General features: G+C 43.9%; 1 long non-coding RNA gene across 1 annotated transcript; it reads right to left on the bottom strand.

Moving 5' to 3' along the window:
- Positions 1-1,609: 1,609 nt before the first annotated feature.
- Positions 1,610-22,158, bottom strand: LOC146400259 (uncharacterized). The gene is made up of 4 exons (XR_014816679.1): positions 21,858-22,158; positions 5,310-5,545; positions 3,671-3,883; positions 1,610-2,618 (listed from the first exon to the last, which is right to left on the bottom strand). It is a non-coding gene; the product is annotated as an uncharacterized LOC146400259 (long non-coding RNA).
- Positions 22,159-23,127: the final 969 nt, after the last annotated feature.

Raw genomic sequence — 23,127 nt, 5'->3', positions numbered from 1 at the left:
AGGTCCCTTTTAAAAGCTTGTGTGGCGGTTGCGAGTCTCCAGAGCTTGTCCATCCTTCTGAATGCATCATCCGTTTTTTTCCTCTTGATTTTTTTTTTGCTTTCTCTCCTCTTGTAGAGAGCTGGATTTTTCTATTTTTGCTTCTCCTCCACCTTCACCTCTGCCCTCCCTTACCTTCCTCCTCCATCCCCTCCCGCTTTCATTTCAGTATATAAATGTGATATGACGTCCCATATCGGAAACTATTTGCTTAGTCTCTTCACATGTTAAAAAAAAAGCCTCCCAGATGTACCATTTACAGATCTTATTTTCATATTTAAACTCTGTATCTGAATTCTGTCTTCATTATACAATTAACACATTTTTCTTTTGTATATGCATGCAATTTAACTTTTTTCTTTGTCAATTAAAATGTTTACCAATAAATTCTGATTTTCTCAAAATTATTAAAGCTATTCAAAATGCATATATTGGCATTTTTTATCTTCTTTGTTTTTTAGGAATAACTGTTTCCATCATTATTCCAGAGTCCTGATCTTGTGCGGGAAACTTACTCTGTTTCCCAAGATGATTTGTCCCTGAGGTTCTGATTCAGACCCAGCGATGATTTTTCTCTTGCTCCAGTCCACTGATTTCTGTGAATTCCTTGATTACTGCGGTAAGAACTTAATGACACAACCCCTGCTTTTTATTTGTCTAATCATGAAGCTTATGAAGCGCTCTCATTCATTCCCTACAGCATCCCCAAAGTGTAAACAAACTAGACATTCATTGTGAGGGCAGAACCTCAAACGCTGCGTCTAAGGTGAGCTCACGGCATCCATGGCAGAGGAGAGGCAGTGGACCAAACGGACAGACATATCTGTCCTCATGGGGCAGCCCCGAGGAGCCAAGAGAACCACATAAATACGTAAATACGGAGTCGGAGAGGTACCTAAATACCACGTAACAAGGAAGAAAACGTGCAAGCCTATGTGGGAGACTTTTAGTTGTGAATCTACGAAGTGATTTTTACCGACTGAAAGGAGGGGAGAACACGGCCGTGGGACCTCAGGCCTTTCCGAGGCACAACCCGAAGTGGGCACGTGCAGACCGTGTTGAAGGGAAACAAGAAAACTAGCGCAGCTGCACTGAGGGGCGCGTCCGGAGACAACCTCAGGCAGGTGAGAGGGACCCATCAGGTTGTGCCTGAGTCCCAGGATGGATTCCGGGGCTTTGCTGGAGGACCCACCTCCGAGGGGGCCTAAACACACGAGAGGCACCAGGGGTGCGTGTTGAAAAGACCACCAAGGTTACTGTGTTGGAAGTAAATCCAAACGCTGCAGGGGCAGGAAGGAGGGGGGACACTTGGAAACCTATTACAAGAATTTACGCCAGAGCGGGTAGAGCCTTTGTCTAAACCAGTGGCTTGGAGGGGGTGCAGTGGGGCTGAATGCTGGTTATACTTGAAAGCAGGTGAGTTGGAACTTGCTAAGAAACCAAGAGTGGGGTAGGACCTAAAGAGACCAGTCTGTGATGACCAGTGGCAAAAGGAGGGTTGCCTTTGACGTGGGATGCCCACAGGTGGGGCTGGTGTGTGACTGTGGGGGGATGGATAACAGTAGCCAGATGGTGGCAAGACTTGGAATGCTTATTAGACATTTGGGTGAGTGTCATGAAGACCACAGGAAATAGGAATACACAGTTCAAAGCTAGAGTCCAGGGTCAAAGACGTATTTCAGACTGGTCAGCTCTACGAGGTATTTACAGCTCAGAGTCTGAACGAGGTCACCTCGTGATTTGAGTATAAACAGAAAAGAGCAGAGAAGCCCGAGTTCTCCAGCATTTAGAGGTGCCAGCGAGCAGGAAAACCCAGCCAAAGGAAATCAGACATGTTGAAGAAAAACGTGTTATCGAAGAAGTTAAGGAAAGAGGACGGAAACCTGAAATAAAACTCTGTCCAGTGCCGCTGCTAACCCGATGGTGATGAGAAGACAAAACGGCCCTGCGTCCCGAGACACGAAGGCAGAACACAGAACACAGGCTCCGGGGCAAGTCGGTCCCATGCTGAGAGCTTGTGGATTGGACGACTGATGGATTGAGGGATCCATGAAATTAACCTCTACTGTTAAAAGTTCTAGAAGTACCAAAAATACATAAAGACAGTGCAAAGCGTTCCCACACATCCCACACCAATTTTTCCCGATGATTAACATCTTATATTATTGTTACGTTTAACGATTTTTACGTTTTCTATTACGGTTGATTCATGATGTTCTGTCCATTTGCGCTGTACCGCAGAGCGACCCGGTCACTCAGAGATTTTGTGGATTTAGTTCTCTTCTGATTTGCCCTGATTTTCCTGAGAAAGTGAAGGTAGGATTGAGGTAGAAGATGTTAGCGGAGCGCTGAGGACATAGAAAACCGTCTAGAAGCGCGGGCAGAGGATGGATGAGTCTGTGGCTGGCCGGGTGACCTAGGAGGACAGCTGAAGTCGCCTATCTTGAATTCCAAGAGGGATGTTCAGGCAGAATGGTTGGTGCTTTTTCTGCAACCGTGTTTGGCAACCTGGCTGGTTTCCCTTCAGAGCCTGGGTGGAGACGGGAACGATTCCTGGAGCCAGAGGGCAAGAAGGGGTCCTGGATACAAGGCCGTGTGGAATGGTCAGTACGGTGAAAAGGAGCCCGAAGCAGAGGCAGTAGGTTCCCCCTGGGTTCAGAAAGGAAGTAAGTAAAACAGTGAAGAAAATCCAAGCATTTATAAAACAAAGAGATTGTAGTTATTTCTGTGGCCTATGACTGGTCTCTATCTCTATTTTTTAAATTATTTTACCATTTTTAAGTTTTTATGGCCACACCCATGGCATATGGAAGTTCCCTGGCCAGGGACTGAATCCTAGGGGCAGCTGCCACCTACACTGCAGCTACAGCCATGCTGGATCCTTTAACCCACTGCACTGGGCTGGGGGCCGAACTCATGCCTCCACAGTGACCCGAGCCACTGCAATCGAATTCTTAAGCCACTGTGACATGGTGGGGACGCCTCTATTTCTTCATCTGGGTCTTCATTACTAGTCAGTAGTGTGGAAATGTGCTTGCTTTGATTTTCTCTTTTGGCATTTTATTTTGCAATAACAAGGTAAAATTCTTTTGCAACAAAAAGGTAAAATTGAAAGAAAAATTATAAATAGAATAAATGTAGTATTTTCAATAGACCCACTGCACTAAACCTAATAGGTCATCTTTTTTTTTCTTTCCCCATTTCGAAAGTTGGTAAACAAACTAATGTTCCAGGCATTGTGGAGAAACTGGTTTTTAAAGAAATGCTTTTCAAGCTTACCTGGTACCTGGCTCTGGTTACATTTCAAAAGCGGTAGAGGGTTCGATTTGGTTTTTACAGGACCAATGTGACCCCAGAAATGGTAGATTATAGAAGAGATTTTTGGCCCCCGAACAAGCAGCAGTTGAGACATTTCACTACCTTCCACTAGAGCTGCACCAAGCACATGGATGTTACAGGAAGCGCTGAAGGTGCATCTTCGCATAAAAACTCGAATGAAACTTTATCTTTGCTTAGTGCAGTTTCCCAAAAGCCTATTTTGCTTTAAACACATTTTTTGAACACTTCATATAGAAATATGCTGAAGGACAGGCTTAGACGCCCCGTGGGCCCGTGCACCCCAGGCACTCACCCCCAGGCACTGTGGACGGGCCGTCCTGTGTCCGAAGGGCTTTCCCTGCCGAGGAGCACGTCCCCTCCTCTCCTGCTCCAGGAAGACCAACCACGGCCCCTGGAGTGCTTCCTGAAGGGCCAGAGGGGTAGGGCCTCCGGGACACGGAACAACCAGCATTCTCACCATTCACACCGGGAAGCTGGATCAGAGTCATTGTCTGCATTTTATCTTCTAGGAAACGAATTTTCCAGAAAAAAAATAAATAAAAAAGCCTAAGAGATATTTTCAAAATGCGTAAGAGAAATCCAGCATATGTCTTCCAAATCCAGCACATATCCCAGGGTTCATGGAAGGAACCTGAGGCTTGGTATGCTTTCCAGGGTCGGTCAGAGGGTCAACGTTTTTCAGCCAAGCTGAAGGGCACCCCCTGACTTGCGTGTGGTGACAGGCATGTGTCTTGGCATCCATTCAGCTGTGGCACCTTGTTAGATTATCGGCAGGAGCCAGGCTAAGGATGCTCCAAGGCTCTGCTGGCTTTGATGTTCCCGTTCCTATCGGCATTCTTTGTATTTTAGGTCCATTTTACGGCAACATGTAACTGGACTTAAATGCGTCATAAAGATATCAAGCATTTAATGTCTTGTAGCAGACCTCTACCAGAACTGGCTTTAATCAAACAGACATGTGGCTATTATTTTTTATTTCTTAAAGAGGCCAATTACATACCCACTTATCCAGAGAAGCTTTGATTTACACATATTTTTACGTGTTTATTCTCTCTCCTTTTTTTTATTTATTTATTTTTTTATGGCCACATCTGTGGCATATGGAAGTTCCTGGGCCAGGGATCTAATCTGAGCTGCAGCGGCGACTTACGCCACCACTACAGCAACTCCAGATACTTTTAAGCCACTCGTCTGGGCTGGGATTCGAACCTACACCTCTGCAGTGACCTGAGCCTCTGTGGTGGGACTCTTAACCCATGGTGCCACAGCGGGAACTCCTAAGTTATCCCTTCTTCAATTTAAGTTCTATTTCCTGTCATTTCGTCCTCTGTGGAGATAGATAATGTTACTGCTAGCTTGAGAAACTAAATCTGCATGACACCTGAATACAGTTACTGAATCTTCAATTTAGAGGGGAGGGGCTTAAGTTAATTATTTACCTCCATGAAATCGTATTTTTCTTATCATTTAATAATGTATTTGAAATCTACTAAATTTCTCCTCATGTATGGTATGTCTTCCTTTAGATATGAAAGTGGGGAAGCACCAGGAAATCTCATTATTAAAATCCTAGTGGCCATGTAGCCTAAGCCACCACCTGATACCTGGTATTTTAATATTCACCATGGTATTTTCATCTGGTGGTCATTAGACCTTCTGAATGCTTGTGGCAAAGGAGAAGTCAGTATTCTACTTGGGGTAGCTATCTGATAAAGCTGACATTAAGCCAAAATTCAGCTTAGTTTCTTTTCCCACTGTGCTCTGGACAAGACTTCAGCGCCATAGGAAAAACGCTGCATATCGCTTCTCCGCGTCTGTCCCCCAAGTGAATACACATATCAATTTTCTTTTCTTATTTACTCTCTTATCCTCGCCGTCTACTTTAATGGGTCTCCCATGAGATAGTTTAAAGCCATTTCCATTTTCATTACCGTGCTGATTGTACCCGAACGCTTCTCCCGCCTTCTAATTAACAAAGCTCGGATGTCGCAGAAGAGCGGGCTGGTTGGACTGGCCCAGAGGAGCCTGGAATTAACTGCCTCCTCTCACCGCATCCGAGACGTTCTCGATGCTCCTTCTGCTGTCCCATGACCACTCGTGCGGTGGACCATGACCTGGCCCACTCTCAGCACGGACGGGGTGAGGTCCGGGGTGGCCGGGATGAGGTCTGGAATAGAGAGGCGAGGGATGTTTGTTCACCGCTTTCATGTGACGTTTTGTTTCTGTATCAAAGTCAGGCCGGGCCAGGGCTGCCTTTAGTGACGGGCCAACGCATGCGAAACACTTGTCTTTACCACCGTCTTGGTTCTCTCGTAAATTCTACCCCTTATCTTCCTCTCGTGTCTTTTATTTATGAAACCACGATCTTTTTGTGCAGTACAAATGGCTTTATACAAGTGAGGATTCATGTGTCCAGCCATGTGCCCAGGGCTTTTCTCTCCTGGTTGGTATATATTTTTAGCTCCCGGCAATGAGACCTCAATCAGGCCCCACCTCTGTGTGTAGCTGTGAGCGGTGGCTTAACAGGAATCCAGATTAAGTTACTAAATCTTGACAGAAATGCTAAAGGCATTTTGCTTACCAAGTTGTTCCATTTGAGTGCAAACATTAAATGGAGTTTGAAAATGAGGAGAGAGCTATATGCTGAAATATAATTTGAAATCCAGCAGATATATTAAGCAGAAAAATGGATTTGAGGTAAACAATGGAACAATTTCAAATTAAGAATAGCCATAAAAGGTGTGAAAGTGAACATTCCTGATAATAAATGGCAAATTAACTATTAGAACATAGGCCTGTATTATGTAAATTGGAGATTAAGGAGATAAAACTGTTGTGTGTGTGTGTGTGTGTGTGTGTGTTTAGAGCATGAGTTTTTGCAAACTTGTTTTGCCCTAGCTGGAGGCTAATGATTAATCTGTGAACTGGGGTTCATCAGCTGCTCACACAGAGCTTGGGTAAAGTCATATTTATGTATGTGTTACTTTACATATTCCTGGTGTGTTTATGAGCCAGGAGATGGCCACTGTTACACCTGCTGCCCACTGAAATTTTCTGGAGTAGCTCATTTCTCCCTCAAACCTGTGGTCCTGTTGGGTAGGGGATCAGAGACTCAGAGATGGTGCTTTCATCTCAGATGGGCCAAGGGGCTATAAAGGGGACACTGGGGAGGAGGAGAGGTCTGAGCATCTCAGCTTCTGCTTTGGCCCTTGAGGCGTCCTGAGGCTCCCCACTGGGCTGTCACCTTGACGGTTCTCACCTCCCACTGCAGCTGCTTTTTTTTTTTTTAATCTTTTTAGGGCCACACCCATAGCTTATAGAAGTTCCCAGGCAAGGGATCAAATTGGAGCTGCATCTGCCAGCCTACACCACAGCCACAATAATGCAGGATCTGAGGTGCATCTGCGACCTGCACCACAGCCCACAACAACACTGGATCCTTAACCCACTGAGTGAGGTCAGGGATCAAACCCACATCGTCATGGACACTAGTCAGAATCTTTTCCCCTTCACCACAATGGGAACTCCCTGCTTTCATTTCAAGTAGGATCCAGGGAGATCAGACCAGGGACACCTTGGTTTTGACATGAAAGTCTTTTCAACTTGGTCCCAACGGGATGGGTAAGGTTTTCCAAAGCAGGCAAGGTAATCAAAACCTATTTATTGCCGTTAGAGTCGCGAAACTGTTCTATGAACTTTGGATCAACTAATTAGCTTCCACATTTTCATCCGCATGTCTATTTAAAGCAGCAGGGACTGAATAATCCTGTGTAAGATATTCAAGGGATGTTATATTCCAGGCCCCCACCAGAAATGCAATTAGATGCCTGCGACTACAGCACACATTTGAACGTCTACATAAAAAGAGGAGGGAAACAGGGCAAAGCATAAACACATTTTTAAAAAACAGCTAAAGTCAAATCTGCTTATCTCAGGCCATTTACCTAAGACACGAAGGGTGACGGTGCAAAGTGGTTAAAACCAGTGCTGTAAATACTTTGTTTCTATCAATTATTCGTCATGTGGCTTATGTGACGTCAGGTTCCTTAACTATAATCGAGGGAAGGCAGTGGAAGCTAAGCGGACAATGGTTGTAAAGACTGAATTAATTCACATATATGCACAATCCATGAAAAGTTACCAGGCCCTGAGGAAGCACGACACATGCCTTTGTTTTACAATCATGTCGAAAGCACAACAACATTAAAGGTTCTCAGTAGTGTACTCCTCATTGTTCTGGCATTCACCAATCTCTAGCATATTGGAAAACTAAGAAATATTCTAGTTTTCTGAGAAGAAAAAACTAAATAACACAATTACAAAGTTCATTACAAATCAACTCATCTTTTCTTTACTCATTACCTATTAATGGATATTGGGGCGGGATTTTAAGAATCTTCAACCATTTACAATGTTAACATTTTTTTTTCTGGCCACACCTGTGGCGTATGGAAGTCCCCAGGCTGGGGTTTGAATTGGAGCTGTGGTTGCCAGCCACAGCCACAGCCACACCAGATGGGAGCCCTGTTTGTGACCTACAACAGAGCTCAGAGCAATGCCGGATCCTTAACCCACGGAGCAGGGCTGGGGATCAAACCCGTGTCCTCATGGATACAAGATGGTTTGTCACCACTGAGCCATAATGGGACCTCCTATTTTTAACATTCTGAGTTGTCCAATTTCTAAATCTCTGGGAAATGTTAAGAAAACATTTGGAAATAAGGAAACTGACCTTTGTGGTAGCAGTGCAATAGCTGACCTTTATACATAAGAGAAAAAAAAAATTATTATTATTTTTTAATAGTTATTTCCCCAATACAATTTTTTTCCCTACTGTACAGCATGGTGACCCAGTTACACATACATGTACACATTCTATTTTTGCACATTATCAGGCTCCATCATAAGTGACTAGACATACTTCCCAGCACTACACAGCAGGATCCCATTGCTGCTTGGGGTTAATAGATACAAACTATTGCCTTTGGAGTGGATTAGCAATGGAAAAGAGAAAATTTATACTATGCAGCTTCAAAACAAAAAATCAGACATGTGTTTGAAAAGTTTAGTCAGCAGGAAGGAAGCCCATTCGTGCGTGAGTTTGCTGGAGACCTTGGGATGTGCTAAGGATGCGAGGAATTCTCACGGTGCAACAGAGGGTCCCAAGGACAGAATTTCCTTCCAGATTATCAAGGCGGGAAACTGACCACGTACTTTCAGAAAGGTATCAATAGGGTATCTATCTCAGCCTTGTTAAAGAAGTAATCAGTTATCTGGCAGAAGGAACTGGCTTTTGGGATTCCCAGGAATACTGGAGGAGAAGAGAGTGGCTATGAATGTGGCTGCAGGGAGATTTGACAGCACAGTAAATTTTCATCCGTAATTGTTAGTTCATCATAATTATAACTTTCATACCTAATTGTTACTTTGTGTGTTTTTTGGGTCTTGAATGGTATGATCTGGTCCATTTCACTACGGTGACTTTTGCAAAAATGAAGAGGAAATAATAGGTAATTAAGAGTCAGTGAAGACTTATAAAGATGTTGTAAACTTGGGAATCTGACAGTGGAATGAAAAATGGGGAAGAATAGAGACCTTGCTGAGATAGTTATAAGGAACTCAGATGGATCATTGATTTTTTCAGGGGTAGCCTGGGTCTTTTGGAAGCCATTGTCACCTCTTCTCATCTATCAGTTTAAGAAGAAGATTCATAGGGAGAGAATTCTGGAAGTCCCCCCGCCACCAGCAGAAGATCAGAATGTCTGCTCAACCCGTCTGTGATTGCCTCTGATGTTTTCTCCTTTGCTTGGCATCGTCCCAAACACCTCTGCTGATATTTGCAATGCACGTAGTCCTTGCCCTCACCTTCTCTATTGGATTTTAAATAAAATGACAATAATATTTACTCAAATATCTTTTTTTTTTCCTTTTATAGACACACCTGCAGTATATAGATGTCCTGGGCTAGGTCAAATTGAAGGTCAAAGCTTCACCACAGCCATGGCAACACCGGATCTGCAACCTATACTGTAGTTTGTGGCAATTCTGGATGCTGATCCCACTGAGGTCAGGGAATGAACCTGGACCCTTACACATACAATGTCAGGTCCTTAACCCACTGAGCCACAAGAGGAACTCCCAAGCATCCCATTTTCCCTCAAGCCTGACTCAGGAATACTCTTTTCTGTCTTTCTACTTGCATTAACTGGTGGTAAGTGTTTGGAAATGGGAATCGAGGTGAAGTCGTGGGGAACAAAGAGGAGGGAAGAGACGAGACTCAGCAAGGTCCCTGGGTGGCCACGTGTACGGGAAAGAGGGAGTGCCCCTTGAGGAGGCCGAGTCTAGGAACAGATGTAAGTTAGGACCGTGGGGAAGACAACTCTGATTTTGGTGAGGTTCAATTGGAGGCTTGATGCAGCCTCTGCGGGCTGCTTGAGAGTCTTCGGACCTCGTGCGTGGTGTTCCGGGGGAAAGAGAGTGTGACAAATGCAGGGATGACTCAATGAAGAGGCCGTTGTCCAAGGGAACACACTGGGGAAAGCGAAGCAAGGAGTCACTTCAGGGATCATGAAAGAAGGAAAAGCAGGAAATAAAACAACAAGGGGGCAAGTCAAGAGGTTCAAAAAAGAGAGAGAGAGAGAAATACTTGAGGTTTTTCAGAAGTCAAACAGCAGTGGTTTATGGTTTATCGTAAGGAGAAGGTTGTCAAAAGTGCGAAGTATCTCAAGTGGATTATAATAACCTCATGTCCGACCAGGTAGGATTCTGTGGTTTTGACAATTTATGAAATTTGAGACCCAGTCCACTGGTGGAATGTATCATGGATGGTTAAGGAAGAAGTGGGGACAGTTAGTGCTTAAGAAAATTAAACTAGCTTATGACCAAGTAAGGATAGGAAGGAAAATAAAAGAAATCCAGTATCCAGCACAGTTCCCTAATCACCCTGTGGTTAACAATGTACAAGGCACGGTGACAATTCTTTCTTTGGTTAACTGATGCCATGAAAATAAAGGCAATATTAAGATTATATTAGCTTCCCAGACCATCTGTGCCATCCAGAGACATGAGCTGTGTCTAAGACTTTCAGTAAAATTATGTAAGTTCCTCTATATTTGGCTGAATCAAATGAAATGAGACCTTTATGGATCATTATAAGCAGAAATAAGAAAAGTACACAATTTAGTTATCTGGTCTCTGTGTGACATTAAAAAGCTACTTCGTGTAAGTCCATTTCCAGAACTTTTGCAAGAAATGCAGAGGAATTCTGAACCTTTGAATATATCCAAACATTTTAATATTGTCATCAGACTTGATCAATGTTTTGGCTGAGCATAGAAATCTAAACTTAAAATTCTTTTCCCAAGATTATTGAAGGCACTTTATTACTGCTCAGGACAGGTTTTTTTTTTTTTTTTTTTTTTTTGTTCTTTTTCTAACTCTTATTCTTTGGGGAGGAAAAAAAAATGTTCTCTTTACTCTTCCCTGCTTTCTCTCTCCTTAGCAGCTTTCAGGAAGTTTGATTTTATGTTTGGTGTTTTGTGGTGTTATTCCATTGCGTATACGTGTGAATTACCTTGTTTAACATATTATGCATTACGCCATCATAAAAAGCTCTCTTTTTTTCATATCAGTGATTTTCTTCATTTCCTTCATTGTTTTCTTGTCTCGTTTCTCTACTCGGTGTTTCTAAAATTGGAAAGACGTTATCCTTCTTGTACCTGATTTTCACCCCCCTAAATGTTCTCTCCTTTGTGACACAGTCATCTTTTGGCTGCCCCCATGGCATGCAGAAAGTCCAGGGCCAGGGTTTTTCCTACACCTACACCACAGCAGTGACCCAAACCATGGCAGTGACAACCCCAGCTCCTTAACCTGTTGAACCACCAGAAAATTCATACATGAATTTTTTTTTCCTTTCTGTTTCTTTGAATTTAGGTCATTTACACGTTATTATTCCGTCTATCTATTGTTATTTTGTTAAGTTGCCATTTTATATTTATTTCCCAATGCCTCTCTTATTCTCTAATTATTATCATTTTTACATGGTAGTTCATCTATTTTTCTTGAGGGGACTGCTTAACTTTTCCATAACTTCATTCTTGCTGCATGACTTACTTGTTTCCTTTGAATTAATTGCATGGTTGCAATTGCATTTTTTTTTCTTCCACACCGTTTTCCTGAAATATCTGCTAATTCTTGGATACCCATTCATTATTTATGAATAAACGCAGGGTCAATAAACCATAACCTTTGGCCCAAATCCAGAGGTTATATGCTTTTGTCAATCAAGTTTTTTTTTTTAAACACAGCAATACTCATCCATTCACATATTAGCTATAGAAATTATGACAGTTTTCATAATACAACAGCAAATTTGAAATAGTTGCAACAGAAACCATATCAATCTCAAAGCTAAAACTTGTTTATTATTAGCCCTTTTCAAAAAAAAAAAAAATGCAGACTCTGGGATTAGAATGGATGTCATTTCCAGCGTCCCACGGAGCTGGCACTGCCTGTCCTCAGGCAGTTTGTCCCGTTAAAGGGCTGGGCCTGCAGGCTGTGCAGCTCTTGCTCTGGGAGCAGTGAGTCAGATTCGAGATCTCAATTCTAGTTGCCAAAATAGGACATCCTTCTAGAAGGCAAGGATTAAGTACCCCTTGCTCTCGGAAAAACCTAATCAGCCCTTCTACTTACTTCCCGTCCCATCTGTTATCGTCTCGAAGTATCTCAGATCAGTCTCTGCTCCTTTCGGGGTCAGAGAACCTGCCTCTAAATGCAGGTCCCAGAGTTTATCCTGAGAGAAGAGTGTCACCGTCGCTTTGGTCCGTATGTTAGAGCAGGAATGGTCCTTAGTACTGAAATTACTAGTTAATGATCTCTGAAGCTACCACATAGCCTGGGGCCACTTATTTGCTGATTCAGGACTTTACATTTTCATGGCAGTTGTTTGGGAAGATCCCTTTTTTTTCCCGCTTTTTAGGGCCACATCCACAGCACATGGAGGGTCCCAGGCTAGGGGTGGGGGTCCAACTCGAGCTACAGCCACCGGCCTACACCACAGTCACAGCAACTCCAGACCTGAGCCGCGTCTGCAACCCACACCGTAGGTCACGGCAATGCCGGATCCCCAACCCACTGAGCCAGGCCAGGGATAGAACCCTCAACCTCATGGCTCCCCGTCGACCCGATTCCGCTGCGCCACGACCCCTGGGAAGACCCGTTCTTAACCTGCAGAAGTCTGGGCCTGGGCTGCTGCTTTTTTGCACAGATATGCAATCTGCTCTCCTCCAGTTTCCAGCTCCCCAGATTTCCCCAGAATTCCTGGTCCTGCCTCATGCCATTTTCCGTTTGCAGGCTTTGCTGAGGGAACAGTCCTTTCCTGTACCCCTTGGCGAAGCCAGAGAGACCCTGTCAGCTCCGTTGGAGGGTCAAATCTGGCCCTATGAAAACAAAGTGAAACACAAATGGAAAAGGATTTTCTCCAAGAGTCGTTGTTTAAAACTATGTCGGCTGCTGTTGACTTTTTGTTCCAGCCACGCCCGCCTCTGAACAGCTTAGCTCTTGCCTTCAATAGACGTTCTCTTTGTTTCAGCTCACGGAGGCCACGCCGCGTCTGACGTCTGGACCCTGGAACTGGACAGGCTGCCCTCGTGCCTCAGCTCCACTATCCCCTTGTTCTGTGACCTTCAGCAAATGACTTAAACCCTGGTGTCTCGGTGTCCTAATTTGTCTCATGGGAAGGAAAACAGAATGGGATTGTTTTGAATGAGTTAATCCATATCAACCCCCATCTCAGTATCTGGCACCTGGGAAATGCGATCTGTTTGCTATTATTCTGATGTGGATGAAAATCAAAATGATTTAATGGGTTAACACAGTCACAAGCCTTACTCACTGCGATACGAATTTTTATACAGAGTCAGTGCATTTAAATAAAAATCAAATGGAGTAGGACTCAAATGGCATATGTCTTTGGTTGTGTTTGTCTTACATGTAAGTGAAATGGCTCATCATGTGATAGCTCAGTGTGGTCAGAGGGAAAGCACTCTTCCAGAATCACAGGTACAACCCCTGCAGGACTTGGGGAAAGCAGCAGATGCTATACCATCATGAATCTAAAGGTACAACCAGCTGCGAAATCCCTGATATGTAGCTAATGTGCCCAGTAATGAAGTGAATTTCTTTAAAATGCAATACAATACAACTCAATTTCAAAGAATACATTTAAATCCGTTCTTCTTCTCAAATCTTGAGCGGGAAAACTACCGGCCCAATATCATTTCCTAAGAGCACATCTGAGCAACAGAAAAGAGTAATTACAGGCCAAGACTGATTACTGTCTTTTCTTTCACCCCAAGTGCTTTAGAACAGGCATCTGCATTTACAGACTAGAGTGAGGGAAGCAGGACCAGAACAAGGACCGGCTCGAGGAAAGCTCGCCTGCGCGGGGAGCCAGGCTTCCCGCCTTTAAGAGCTGGCCCGGCGGCCTTTCCGCCTTCCTCTCTTGCAGCCGGGGTTTCAAAGAAACAGCATCTGTCTTGTTCAGAAAGCCGCTATGTCCACCAGCCTCTCTCATCTTTCGCTCCTGGTATCTTAACTGATGTATTGGAAGCCTTTGCAACTGAGCCGTGTGAGGAAGGAAGGCGTCTTGCTGATAAGGTAGAATCATGCTCGACTATTTTGCATCCATCACCGTGCGCGGCTCAGCCGCGTCCCTTCATGTTTGGGATGAGCAGGTGGGGGGCGTGGGGCGAATGCTCAGGAGACGTCAGCCTCCTCGAATAGAAATGCAACCGCTTATTGACATACTGGATAATGTAATCAGCACACTTACTAAACTCTATTTAAATCCCTGTATCCCTCCTTCACTTTAGCTAAGACTCAATTTGACAGATAAATAGTGCTGCTGTTTCTTAATTACACGCCTAAATATGTTAGTGCAACCATACTCTTCACAAAACACTGACCCGGGTGGCCGTGTAGTTTCAGGTCGCCGTTCAGGGAAGGGATGGAGTGACTCGGCTGCTAAAATCCTAGGGGTCTTTGGTGGTGACTCAACTGCACTGGTCAAACTGAGAAACCACGCCATCGGCAAACAGGGCACACATATTTTTTGAAGTAATCAAGATCTCTAAACTTCTAAGAACATTTCATTTTTAGTTAGGAGGATATTTAAAAAAAAAATAGGAGTTCCCGTGGTGGGACAATAGGATGGGCAGCCTCAGTGGAATGCTGGGACACAGGTGGGAGTCCCATGTGGCATAGAGGGTTTAGGATCTTGGGTGCAGCTCCGATCGGATCCCTGGCCCAGAAACTCCTTGTGCCACCCTCCATATGCACAGTGGCCAAAAAAGAAAACTTAAAAACATAATAATAAATAAGAATAACACTAGTATGAAGTGGAAAGACTGTCAGATGGGAAAATTAAGGTGTCTCCAAGAGTAAGTGATGTGGTCACAAAATCTTTCCCAGGGACTAAAGCCCCAGGAAATACTGAACCTGACAGCCTGAGACGACAGCAATAGCAACCATGTTATATTTTTAAGTCAGTATCTTCAGCACAGTGTAATTATTACTGTAATCATTCGTGCTATACTTGATAGGTTCGCATAATTTTAAATTTATTCATTCTCTAAATTAAAGGTTGATACATTTTTGTTTTCCTGCCAGACAGAAGGCAGTTCTCAATAACTTTCTGAGCCACACTTTAAGAAAAAGAATTTCTCATTAAATATTTTATTTGGAAGATACTCCTCAATGATATAAAGTGGTACAATGCATTTTGTACTTTCATGGGCCCTCTTATATGTGAGAGAAATGTCAATAAACCCCAGCCGTTTGCCCCGATGACGGTGAAAAGAGTAAAGAGTGATGGATAACAGCATCTGCCCCGGTTACTGCAGAATGTCCAGCAGGGCATGTTGTCTCCTAGCCCAGGGGTACGCGGACAGACCAACCCTCCGCCGATATCACTCTGTAAAATAATCCTTAGCAAGTCTAAGGCCAGCAGTTAAAACTGAGGAAAATGAGACTCGCTCCCCACCAAAAGCCAAACTTAGAGAACACCAAAAAGGATAAATACTAAAATATCCACGTATCGCGGCTTTATATTCACACTGCAGAAAATTAGGCAAAGAGAAAATTCTGAAAGAAGCCAAGGGGGAAGAGGGAGACACCTTACCTATCTAGGAGCAAAGAGAAGAAGTACACTGAACCTGCCTTCGGGAACTAAGCAAGCAGCGAGAGGGTGTTGTGAAATACTGCTTTTTTTTTTTTTTTTTTTTTTTTTTTTTTTGTCTTTTTGCCATTTTCTTGGGCCGCTCCTGTCTTTTTGCCATTTTCTTGGGCTGCTCCTGTGGCATATGGAGGTTCCCAGGCTAGGGGTCTAATTGGAGCTGAAGCCGCTGGCCTACACCACAGCCACAGCCATGCAGGATCCGAGCTGCATCTGCAACCCACACCACAGCTCACGACTATGCCGGATCCTTAACCCACTGAGCAAGGCCAGGGATGGAACCTGCATCCTCATGGTTCCTAGTCAGATTTGTTAACCACTGAGCCACGATGGGAACTCCTGAAATATTGCATTTTGAAAGCACAAAAGTCACTACCCTAAAATTTTTTTATCCAATGAAAGTAGGCTTTCAAAGTGAAACGAAAAGTGCTTTTCCCACTAAGCAAAGAATGAGGGAATTTATCTCCCGTAGGGCTGCCTTGCAAGAAATGGTTTTCACTTCGTTAGAAAGAAGGAAAATTGCACAAGTTGGACCATTGGATCTACATGATGACAGGAAGAGTATTTGCGAAAAATTAAGTGTGATGAAATAAAACTTTTTCCTTATCCCATTTTTAATTGCTCTTGCTGATAACTACTCACAATAATTATAGAAAGTGTACTTGGCGACTTAGCTCATGAAAAATGCGCAGAATGACAGCAGTGTTATAAGGAATAGAAAGGAAGAATGGGGCTGCTGTGTTATAATATATATTTACTAGCTGTGACGTGTTTTAGTGCTATTTGTGGGAGGACTGGGATTAATTAAGAAAGCCCACGACAAGTGCACGTGCGACCAGTCACAAGAGGAACTGTAATTTACAAGCTAAGAGAGAAGGACGGCAGCACCACGTGACTCAGTTAAAACTGAAGGGAGGAGTTCCCTGCTGTGGCACAAGGAGGTTGGTGGTGTCGCTGAGGCGCCAGGGTGCAGGTTCAATCCCTGGCCTGGCACACAGTGAAAGGACCTGGCGTAGCCACAGCTACGGCCACGTCACAGCAGAGGCTTGGATCTGATCCCTGGCCTGGGAACTTCCATACGCCGTGGGGCAGCCCTTGTACATCAACTGTACTTCAATAAAACTAAAAAAAAAAGAGCTAATGATTAGGAAACGTGAAGATGCAGAAACAAGAACAGCTACTGCGCCGGGAAACTGGCAATAATTTAGACGATAGATCCTCCCTGTGTCAGACTCAGTGAACGCGCTGCTTCCTGAAAGGCAGAGCCGAAGGCCCCGCCCATTCCTAATTGTTTTTAGGGGAAGTAGATGCCCACCAGATGAAAACTGCTGATCACAAGCACACAGACTGGTGGAAACCAGAAGGTTGATGATGCTTGAGACTTCACCTTGAGGCCAACCAATCCAAGGCTTGTGCTCAGGATGCTCACGCACCTGGAGCCTCCTGCCTCCTGCTGCCTGTAAAACCCCTCCCCTGAAAGCCATGGGCGAGTTTGGGCCTTTTGAGCCTGAGCTGCCCATTCTCCTTGCTGGGCAACCTGAAATAAACATGGGCTTTCCTCCTCCAGAGCCTGGTGTCAGGGTACTGGCTTTATTGCACATGGGCGAGGGCGCTTGAGTTTGGCTCAGCAATGGAAGCAGAGCTTATTTGACGGTTGCACATCTTTGAGTTACAGGCAGGGGACTTTGGGAGAAAGCAGCTGTATCTAACAGAGCGCAGGTGACCAGGGTTGTGCTCCCATTGCCTGAGGGAGGGACAGGCACATTTCCTGTCCAAATGCAGGCCTGGCTGAGCTTTCCTGGCTCTCACGTTTCTGAGCAGATGTCCATGTTTCCTCACCACCGGGTCCTCTCAGCTCTCTCCCCTCCTGTGGAGACCACCTGGTAAGCAAGAGCTTCCCACTGCTGTCCCTTCACCCCACTGGGCAGGTACTTCCCAGGACCTCCACGAGCTCAGAGCTCTCACAGAACCTACAGTGCGAAGACCCGAACAGAATAAAGCGGTGCCCGGTGGAAAGCAAAACTGACACAAACCCAAGGCACCGTCTGCGAGCACTTTGGAGCTATTGCCTCGTTCTGAAAATAAGCATCTGCAGTCTCTCTGTACTCTGGTGGATCCTGTGAGTTCCGTGCTTATTCTGTTCCTCAAAACCTCATTTTCCACTTCCACCAGTAAAGGTTAACTTGACTTTACCAGTTATTTCTGGTTATTTTTAAGATTAGCAACGTACTTCAAGAACAACGAAGTTAGAATCCACTTTGATACGCTTATCTAAAGCAGCTAACTTTCCCTTACTTCAGGGGTAGGGAATTATCTTTATAGCCTGCAATATCACCAGAAACCACGGCATAAACTATTATACTCAACTGAATACTGCATTTCTTATTTCTGAATTATTTCCTATAGAAACATTACATTGATATAGTATAAATCTATCATTTAATAATAAATGTGTTATATAAAGATATCAAAGCTCAACACTTTATTAACACATTTATAAGTCTGTGTTGCATTTGATACTCCTAAAGAGTTAAAATTCCCACCACACACTTATGTATTTGTGGGATTTTTTTTTAACTTTTTAAATATTGGTCTAACAGTCTTTTTGCTATCTGTGTAGTGCAGAAATTGATAGAAGTTTTTCTGTATCTTTGTGTGATACATGGTTTGTAACAGACATGAGTACCACAGCTTAGAAAACAGGCAATCCTTTTATTTTTATAAGGCACTAGTTGACTTTGAGAGTTTCTACAAGAATCTCCTAGTTATGATTGGTTTGAGGGTTGTGTTTGTAGAAGGAAAAGTGTAAAAAGGATTTGAGAGTTTCATGAAATGCCACATGTTCTCTTTATGCCCAATTATATTACAAATTCAGATCTTGGCACTAGCTATTTTCATTGCTTTGGGATGTCTGTGCTCTTTCAGCTAACAGAGCAAGGGGACGTGTGTGTGCACGTGTGTGTGTGTGTGTGTGTCTGTGTGTGTGCACGTGTGCGCGCTAACCTGAGTGCGTACATATCTATAAATAATTCTGTATGTAACTACGTATTAAGCTCAGACAAGTTCACACTGAATTTTCCAGCTACGATCTATCCCACGTGGATTATTCCGACCTACAGGGGAGTTATGAACTTATCTTCTTCTCATCTATGGAAGAGATTTTGGAGACTGGGTCTCAGGTCTTAAATAAATGTTTGGTGCGATTCACCACGAAAATCATGGGGCCTTGTCATTTTTGTTTTCGAAGGTTGTTAGTCGTTGAATTAATAGATCACAGGCACATTTCTCTCTGTGTGACCTTTGTAGTTTATTTCTTTCAAGGATATTGCTCCAGTTTTTCTAATTTATGAAACTGTGGGCATAGAATTGTGTCTAGGTTTTCTTTGTTACACTTTTCTGCCCAAAGGATCAATGATGAACATCTCTTTTTTCATGTCAATGCTGGTAATTTTTATCTTTTCTCTTTTTCTTGATTAGCCTAGATAGATGTTTATCAATTTTATTGACCTTTTCAAAAAATCAGCTTTGTCTCATATAATTGTTTTTATCTTTTTCATTATAGTTGATTTACTTTATGCTAAATTATGTTGTGCACATATTTACACATTTACGCCCTATCTTTTTATCATTCTTTTCCATCACGGTCTATCCCCGGAGATTGGATGTGGTTCCCTGTGCTGCACAGCAGGACCTCATTGTGTCTCCATTCTAAATGTCAGAGTTTGCATCTGAGAACCCCAAATCCCCAGTCCATCCCACCCCTCCTCCATACAATTAATTTCTACAAACATTTTATGTAATTAAAATATCTTCTTAAAAATAATAACGTATTTTCAATGTATAGCATTTAGTATGTATTGTTCAAAAGTATATAAATTTTGTTATAAATTCTTTGTGTACCTATATATCTTTTGCTATTGGACCTATCATAGGAGTTTTTTGAAACTTCAATTTGGATTCAATAGATATTATGATTACAAATTTAATATTCATATATTTATTTTCAACTTTTTGATGAGTTTTATTTTCAGTATAGATGGATACACCTTATGATCCAGCCTTAGGCTGTATTCTAGTTAATATTTAAATTTATCTCCAATAAAAAATTAAGTTGATTATACTTATATTTATTGAAAGCAGACCTATTTTCTGAGATTTTGTCTTTAATCATATTGTGCCTTTGTTGTTTGTAAATTTCCTTTATACTATGCATTTAAATACTTTGTGCCTTTCTTTGTTTTTTTATAAATTTATTTCTGCTCATATGAACAGCTTTGTTTTATTAAGTCTAATGGCTAGCTAATACATTTATTTAATCAGCTATTTGTTCTTTTTCTTCAGTTAAAGCTGAAGGTACTAACTCCTATCTGTTTATTTATTTCACTCTCACATATTTCAATAGAAAATCAGCAAACGCACTGTCTCTCTGCCACGCTTCGTATCTTGCACTACTTAAATCAAATGGTATTATTCTCAGTTGACTCCGCGAAGTGTGTCAGTACAGCTTATGCTGCCCCACCGTAGTTTACTCTTAGATGCCCACGCCCGTGGTGCTGCGGTCCATCACACCTTCTCCACAATGGCCGCTGGGAGCGGTTTGGCAGGACTTGCCTTTCCTGTTAAGGAATAAACACACCATGCTTCCAAATGCTTAGAGGGTGAATGGTCACTTGAGAAAATACCAGGTCGGTCGTGGAGTCCATGGAGACGTCTCTCTCTTGAAGAAACCGGGGCTGCGGGAAGGGTGACGGATGGCTTGGCCTGTGGCTCTTTCCCTTTGAACCAGCTGTGTCAGTCCCTGCGTCACTCATGTGGGGACTTTGGGAGACGCTAACATACTGAGAAGGGCAGTCGACGTGGCAGAACGTTATCAACCTGGAGCAGACCTCGCTCAGACTATGCTGGCCCAGAGTTCTGAATCACAGAGTCCTAAGAGAGCAGATCAATACTCATCACTTTAACCACTGAGGTTTGAAATCCTGCGTTTTAGTTATTCAGCAATAGCTACGACGTACAGGGATAAATCCCAGTAATTCCTTATCAAATTACAAACTAGAGTCCTGGCAACTGGCCATTAAAAAATGTGTATCTCTCTAGTGGCTATACACAATCGCAGGTTCAGTCACATTGGGGTGACTTATGTGGCTGCAGCCACCTGTTAAATGGACTTGGGCTGAATGGTCCAAACGGCATCACTCACAGGTCTGTGGTTTGGTGTCACCTGATTCTCACTCTCCACCTTTGAAGCCAAGGTGAAGTGGTCCTAAAATATCATTTCCCTCATGTTCTATTGATCATGAAAGTCATCAGAGGAGTTCCCTGGTGGTTCAGTGGGTTAAGGATCTGGTGGTGTCACTGCTGTGGTGCGGGTTTGATCCCTGGCCCGGGAACTTCTTCAAGCCATAGGCATAGCCAAAAGAGCAAAACAAAAAACAAAACAAAGCAGCAAACAAACAAAAACCCCAAGTCATTACACCAGGATTCAAGGGTGGAACGTTAGACTCCATTCCTTGATGAGAGAGATGGTGAAATCGTATCTCAAGAGAGCGTACACCCAGGGATAGAAGGAATTACAAAGACATTGGAGAATGACTTGCACATTGCACACTCCTGGCCTGCAGTTCTAGACGTTCAAAACGGGCACTGGGAAATAGAAGAAAACTATTTTTAATAGATTTCATTTTTTGAGCAGTTTTTGGTTCAGAGAGAAATCGAGCGGACATTACAGAGCTCCTGTCTATCCCGACCCCTCACGCCACAGCCTCCCCCACTGCCGACATCCTGCACGGACGGTGCCCTTGTGACGATCGGTACGAACACGTATTTTCACCCAGAGCCAGAGTTTACGTTGGGGTTCACTCTTGGTGTATCTCCTATAGGTTTGGCAGATGTGTAATGACATGGACCCACCAGCGTGGTATCGCAGAGAATGCTTTCATGGCCAGAAGTCCTCTGTTTTCTACCAATTCATCAGGGACGATTGTTTGAACACCCTGTTTTGGGGAACATGTGAACAGGCTCACGGGGAGCAAATGTGACCACTAGGGGAATACGGAAATGATTTATGTTCGCCTCTTTCTTTGCGTCTCCAAACAAAAGGCTCTGGGGAACCTATGATGGAAAGTATGAAACATGCTACCACACACACACACACACACACACACACACACACACACACGGCTGTTAGAAAAGCACAGTTTTAAATGCCTTAACAATGAGAAACCATGGCCTTTCAGAAATATACCTTGAGATGGTGAAGACCAGGAGAAAAGCTGTTCCTGCTGATTATTCAGCAGAGTCTCCGTCTGGAATCCTTCCTGTAGGCCATCAGTCGGTCCGGCTCCGTCACTGCTCTGGGGCTGCATTTTCCTGTCTGCAGGTAGTCAGGATAGACTCCCAACACCCAGGCTACACTGGCTGCATGGACCCACACGCCCCTTGTTCCGGGAATCAGAACCTGAAAGGAATTACGCCCCAGTGGTCAAGCCATCCAGACATAGGCAGGGACAAACTGCCCCAGAAGGTTGCACCTGCACTGCTTTGTCAGGCAAAAGCCTCTCTTCAGCATTTTAACAATAATTCATCAGGAGCTCACCTTGCAGTTTACAGTCCCTGGGAGACAATGCAAAACACACACGCCGTGAATTATTTATACTCCCCTGTGGAGGCGCCACTCTGACACCGGGCCGGTCGCTCCTAAACGTGAGCACTTGAGTCAAAACGCAGCTCACTGGTTAGTTTCATTTCAATCCAAGGAGCACACCCGCCAGCAAACTCGGGGAACTTGTTCCACCTCGGATCCAAAACAAAAAGAAATCTCTCAGCGAAAATGTATCTGACAGCCTTAAGGAAAGAAAGGTGCAAATTTAGGCGGTGTTTTCTCCTCTGAGATTGCCTTTATTTGTACGAAACCCTCCCTTCCCCCGGTCTCTCTGTATTTTAATGTGTTTCTCTAGACTGCCAGGTACCCCCTCTAATGACGGAGGAGGAGTTACTCCCATAATTTCCAGTCTCCCTGAGGGGCTTCCTCGGAGCTGAGAGGTCCGAGGGGGCAGTAAGATGACTTTGCATATTTCCAAAAACCTGGCTGCAGGAACCGTGCTGTCCTCATTTGCCAGAGGTTTGCTAAAATCTACGAAGAGCCACATTTATGTGTTACGGCGAATCAGGTGCCTGACAGAATAGGAAATCTCACACACCAGAATGTCCATGCGCTTCTTCAGTCAAAAGACCTTGAATTTATGTGCGTTTAAGAAGTGAAATGGGCCCGAACCGCGCCTTCACGCAGCTCTGCAGGCCCACAGGCCTCATCCCTGCAGGCTGCCTCTTCCTCCACAAAACCTTGGCTCCCGCGTTTCCAGTTCTGGAGCTTTCTCTTGTTCTCTGTCACCTGGTTAATGACCCATGACCGATGCGATACATTTTAACAGCCAGAGGCTACAACACGCATGGTTCATTTCCGTGAGTTAGAGGAACGGGCGATGGAGGGAGAGACAAAGTGGACGGACTGACAC

This window comes from Sus scrofa, chromosome 9 (genome assembly GCF_054392235.1).
Source record: "Sus scrofa isolate SSC_HxYL_T2T_F1_AM1 chromosome 9, Sscrofa_HxYL_maternal_Yorkshire_Landrace_v2.0, whole genome shotgun sequence".
In the NCBI taxonomy this organism is placed as follows: domain Eukaryota; kingdom Metazoa; phylum Chordata; class Mammalia; order Artiodactyla; family Suidae; genus Sus; species Sus scrofa.
Note: the sequence above shows the minus strand (reverse complement) of the source record. Positions and strands in the feature narration are given on the sequence as shown.